Below are 6,000 nucleotides of genomic sequence, written 5' to 3'. Positions count from 1 at the left end.
GGAGACATGCCCGTGAACCTCAGGTGCACCTCTATGGGATTTGTGGGAGAAACAGAGAAAACCCACGCAGCCTGGGGGCGGGATGGGGTGCAGGGGGGGTGACCCTCCACACAGACAGTGGCCTGGCCAGGAGCTGATTGTCGTTTCCCTGCTCAACACTTGAACTGAATGACACTGAACAACACATTATTGAGGAGCCGCCGCTGTTTGATAATACGTCCTCCTATTTCGTTACTTTACAGAAAAAAGTGCCTCCTGGACATCTTCCCAGAGGCTGCCGTTCTCCTGCAACACCATTGTCAGGGCCTGGCGGGGCCTCACCCTACCAGTCACACAGCCCACTCCAAGCGCCGGCTTCCAGTGGGTGCTTTCAGCCCTGCTATTGTAAGCCACACTTGAACAAACACCCTTGTGATCCTCTCCACACACACCTTGAATTCTTTCTTTCAGGCAAATTCCTAGAAGTAGAAGGAACGGGTCTGAGGAGAAGTGCATTCGTCAGTATTGCCAAATTGGCTTCCAGAACGATGAGAACAGCTTGTGCTCCTACCTGCTGATGAGCGCAAGGAGGACATCTATTTAAATAATAGCCATCTTCTTGGCGCTTTCCTATCCTAAAAAAAAAAAAATCCTTCCAGGAGCCTGGAAGGTTAATGAATGTGTTCGCTTCCCACGGGCAAGTCGTTTGTGAAACTGAAACATCACTCAGGATGCCGCCGATGCTGGCGCCTGAGACAGGCCCAGTGGGCAGGTGAAGTCACCTGCTGCTCCTCACGGACCCAGCTGGGTTTGAGTTCGGGGACTGTGAGAGTGTGGGGACTGGATCTCCCAGTGTCTGATGTTGGTCAAGGTAGAAAGACCATCTCAGAGGCCTGCTGGTGCCCCATGGCTGGTTCCCACTGACCCTACCTTTATGAATAATTTGAATCACCCCAAATCAGCAACCCAATCTCACATAATCCTGCCCCAAAATCCACCATGAGAAAGGCAAATGAAAAACCATAACGAGCTAACCCTTCACACCTGTTGTTGTCCAAACACACGGACAACCACTCACCCGTGGCCAGCATTTCCCTGTGTCCCTCACGCTCTGCACCCCCCCTGGGGCCCAGAAGGCACCCCTGTGCTGCACACCTGGCGAGCTCCCTTGCCTTTGGCTTTGGCAGTGGGGGAAGAGGGCGGAGCTCAGGGTAGAAGCAGAGAGGCCAGAGCAGAGGGGTCATCCAGTCTCTTCCCTGCCAGGTCTGAGCGACACTGTTTATATTCCTAAAACTATAGCCCTTACCAGGGTACCCTTCCTCCCTTGTCCTGCGAGTCTGGAAGTGGCAAAGGCTTCTTTCTGCCCCTCCCTCATGGCCTTCCTTTCATCCTGCCCACAATTCTGTGAACAGGCCCCCCTCATTTAGCTCTAACCCCGACCGACTCACTGGTCTAAGCCCCTGGAGTCATTGTGTTTCCCTGCGAGACCCACCCCCAGCAGGCATCCTGAGCTCCACTCCTGGGCTTCTTGGAGATTGGACACCAGCTCTTGGACACGGTCCCCAGCACTTTGAGCCTGGGGGAGGTGGGAGAAGAAAGACAGACAGGGACTCAGTGGCCCATGGTGTGCGGGGAAGGTCACCAGTGCTGGGGGGCGGGGTGTAAGGATGTGCTATGGATGGAGGAAGCAGGATATGAGGGTGGGGGGCAAGCTTTGACAAATAGATGGATTTTGTCAAATGGGGTGATAGGTGAACATTCCATCTCCATCCATGAAAGAAGCTGAGAAGGACATGCTGGCGTCCAGTCTAGGGGGACCCTCGACTTTCTTTGTGGACAGTAAGGAGCCAGCATGATTTTGGAGGGCAGGAAAGTGAGAGTTGTTTTAAAGGCATTTTCCCTTCATCTAAGTGAGGGTATTTTTGCATAATCTAAGCAGTATAAATCGAGGTAGAATCTCGTATTTCCTCAGAAGCCCTATAAAAGTGTCAATACTTCATCTTTCCTTACAGTTTATAGGAATTGGAAATCAACTATGAACAAACTGTGGCTGAGACTATTTCCTTTTTTTGATTTTTTTCAAACATATTTTGTCTTCTCCGCTTCCAGCAGGAAAATAGCTAGAAAGAGACCTCCGCAAGGCCCATGCCCTTCACCCCCAACTCTGAGGCTATTTTGATCCTTGATCAAAGAAGTCTGCTTCAAACAGAGACAGCAGATACTGGCTGTGTTGAAACAGGGATTGGTTCCAAAGCTGTAAATTCCCAAGACCCAGGGGCCAGAGAAAGCAATTAGGAGCCGAGAGGAGTGGGGAGGGAGGAACTGGCAGCTGCAGTCAAGACATCAGACTCATCTCATCAGACTCGCCATCATTTTCCCATTTGTGACTCTCCATTGACACAGACAGCTTGAGTGCTTTCAGAGGGGAAGCTGGGCTCTCCTCTCGGAGGGCTCCCTCGTCACCTAAGGGTGGGCAATGAAGGACACCAGCCGTCCGTGCTGTGTGGGAGGACAGGCACCCTCCAGCCAAAGGCTGCAACGCATGCGGCACTCTGCGCAACTAGCCAGCTGGTCTACCTGGGGCTCCCTGTCACATGGACAGATCACCTTTCCACGTCCTACCAACTGAGTCTTATAGTCCCAGAATCTGAGGCCAGAGTAGTGGGGTGAGGCGGGGGGAGATCTAGTCATACCTTCCCCCAATTTACAGGCAGGAAAGACTTTGCCCAAGTCCCCACCAAGGCTTTCTCTGCTCACCAACAACTTTCCACCAAGTGCTCGCTTTCTGTGGGGGCCATAGTGCCAATAGCCACTGGCCCTGTGCCCAGGCACTGCTCTTCACTCTGGGCCCTGCAGGACAACTCTGGAAAGGGCATCACCCAGCCTTTCATGCACTCAAGGAGACTGAAGCTTAATGACAAAAGCTCAGAGAGGCCACTCAACTTGCCCAGATCACACAACTGATCACTGTTGCAGCTGGGATTCGAGCTTCACCTGGATGTCACCTGGCTGCTTCTGCACATGGTGTGGCCCGTGACCATGATGTCAGCACACATGCGTCTTACCCGAATCCCTCACTAGCTGGGGGAGCCCATCTCCCTTCAGGCCCCTTGCCGGTGCTGAAGACAGAGAAGTAGCCTCCAGCTGTGAGATGCTTCATCTCAGCCCCAAACTTTTGCTGTCTGGGCCCCCTGCTCTTCGCATCCCCTCCACACTGGGCTGGAGACTGTAGGCAGCAGTCAGTCTTGACTCTGCACCTACCCAGGTAGGCCTCCATGTGCGTGCCCACAGGTGGGCGCCAGTTCCTGCCTTCCCTCCCCTGCAGTCTGGAGACCCTGCTCCACCCCCAGAAATTAGCTGTCCTGTCTGATCTGGTTTTTCCCCCGGTGGCACTGGACTTACTCATCCCCCCTCCTTGAGACCCCACCGTAGAGATTTCACTCTCCTGTCCTGGCAGGGCGCTGCCCAGCAACACTTAGGACAGCCAAGGTGGGGAGGGAGTTGGCACAGCGCATGAACCGCTGCTCTGGCGGGTGTCGGCTTTGGGGACCTGGGCTCATCACCCCACCCCCACGTCTGTGCTTCTGACCGCAGGAGGCCGTGGCACCGAGAAGGGAAACGACACGGGCAGCAGCGCTTTGGTCCAGGACAGGGCCCCAACTTCAAGTCCCTGCTTCCTTTTCCATCCATCTCGAAGGCACGCAAAGAGGACTGAAAGCAGGCGTCGAGACCTGACCCCACCCCTGGGGCCCCAGATGGTGGTAAACGGGGCTTCTCTCCTTTCTCCCCATCGCCCTGTCACCATTTTATTTTTTATTTTAAGGCAATATGGAACACGAGTCCGTCTCGGAGGCTGGGGCAGGGGAGGGAGCGGGCGGGTGGGCCCGGCCTGGGCTGGGCCATGAAGCAGCCAGGCCTGAGCCTCTGAGCAGATGGTCACCAGTGCCCGGGGCCGCCAGGCCACTTGCCATCTCTGCGCATCTTCTGAAAAGCTTCCCCCGTCTCCCTCCTCCCCTCAAGCTGCCTTTGCACGGAAGCCCTCTTTGTCCACTCAATCATTTTAGACTCTTACTAGAAATAAAGCCCAGGGCAGCAGACGCCTGAGAAAGGAAGCTCTGGGGTAAGAGGCAAATGGAGAGAGCAGGGCTGGGGCCTACTGTCAAAGTTCCCGCATCCAGGGGGCTGCAAGAGGGTGGGCAAAGCTGTGCCATGAAGTGGGTCCAGCAGGCTTGGGACCCTGGCAGAGCCTGGCCCTCTGGCTCAGCGCAGGCCCTGCCTTCCAGCTCGTCTCCAGCCCTTTGGCTCTTGCCCAGGCTCTTCCACAACATAAAACCGTTGACTGATATCAAAATGGTCACCTCACTTGGGCCTTCATCATTTTTCAATTTTCCGGGTGGCTGCCTCCAGCACGTGTGTTACAGAGGACAGCAGCGACACGGGGCATCAGAGCTGGGCCCGTGAGCCCTGAGGTTTGTCATCATCCAATTCCAGGTGCTCACAGCAGGTCCGCTTCAGTTGTTAACAGCCTTCCTCTGAAAGGCAGCTGACCCGGGGAGTGAGGCATGAGGGTTTGGGAATCGTAAGGCCCAGGGCAGAGTGCTGGTGCCCCCACAGGAATGCCATGGGCACCTCACTTCTTGGTCTCTATCTTGTCATCTCTAAAATGAGGAACCAACCTCCTGGGGTCCTATGTCACATGCAAAGTTGTAACCTCAATAAAAATAGTTGAGAGAGAGAGAACGGCCTCCTGCACCCAAAGGTGAAACCCAGGGCAGGACAGGACAGGGGAGGTTTATGAAACAGCACGGCTGAGCGAGGCAGGGCCCTGCACGAGGGCGTGCGGCAGAGCAGTGCAAGCCTGGCGGAAACCACACAGGCAGCTCTGCCCCTGCTCAGGGAGGTGCATGGTGAAGAGCCGGCTTCCCAGGCAGAGGCTCCATATTGGCCACACCCGCTCCCACTGGAGAGCTTGGGAGCCTGTGCTGTCCTCTGTTCCTCCCCACGGGAGGAGTGTGATAACAGCAGCTGTCTCACGGGACACAGGCAGGACCAACAGACCAAGCAGGCAGGACTGATTGACCGAGAACACCAAGCTCAGCCCCAGCCCCGAGCAGACAGGCCAGGAAATGTCTGACTTCTACTGCTGTATCCCCAGTGACAGAAAACTCACCTCCTTTTAGAAAGTTCCCTTGTAGCTTTTGCCTACTGGTTAGAGTCAGCTCAGCTGAGTGTCCGGTCTGGTGCCCCCACATCTGCCTCAGCAGCAACTCGCCAAGACGTGGCCCCTGACCCGGGAAAACACAAGCAACAAAATGGCTGCCGATCAGGGCGGAGAGATTGCGAGGCTATAGAATCGGAAACCTGGGTCTTGGTGGATCCATTAGTTTAGTAGAGAAAGGAGAGAATATCCTCAGAGGCCCAGAAGTGAGGGAGCCCGGTGCATCCACAAGGCGGGGATCTCCCCCGCCTGAGAGGAGTGTCCCAGGCAGCAGCTGGGCCGGGTAAGCTGGTGAGCTTCCGGCCTCCACTGTGGGTCCCAGAAGTGGTGAGGGTGGCCGGGGACGGGTGCCATGACTGTGTTCAGAGAGAACACTGAGCGCCTGGAAGAGGGGTCACGGGGGAGCAACAGTGGGGGGGTGAGGACGTGGCCCGGGAGGGGAGCAGGCAGAGTGGGTTGCAGGCCATCCGGGGAGGCGCAAAGCGAATAGCTGCTGCACAGCTGGCGCTGGGCCCTCCACCCTGCCCAGGCTCTTCAGGGGCTCCCCAGGCAGGCAAGTGGGCCGGAGCTGCTGCACGGGGCCAGCAGTTTCTCCATTTCAAGCCTCCCCTAACTCCGGCCTTACCTGATGGGGCCCCAGGTGGGAGCTGGACATTTTAACTGAAGGGATCACGGGCTGTGCCCACGAGCCCTGGGGCACCGCCAGCTCCGGTGCTGTTGGCTTGGCATTCTGGAACCCTCTGGAAAGGAAGACGGATGCAGGCCCAGTAGCTATCAAGTCTTCGGCCTCATTTCCCACACAG

This window comes from Talpa occidentalis, unplaced genomic scaffold (assembly GCF_014898055.3).
Source record: "Talpa occidentalis isolate TD23 unplaced genomic scaffold, MPIMG_talOcc4v2.1 talOcc4.8, whole genome shotgun sequence".
NCBI lineage: Eukaryota > Metazoa > Chordata > Mammalia > Eulipotyphla > Talpidae > Talpa > Talpa occidentalis.
The sequence above is the reverse complement of the archived record's forward strand: the minus strand, read 5'-3'. Positions refer to the sequence as shown.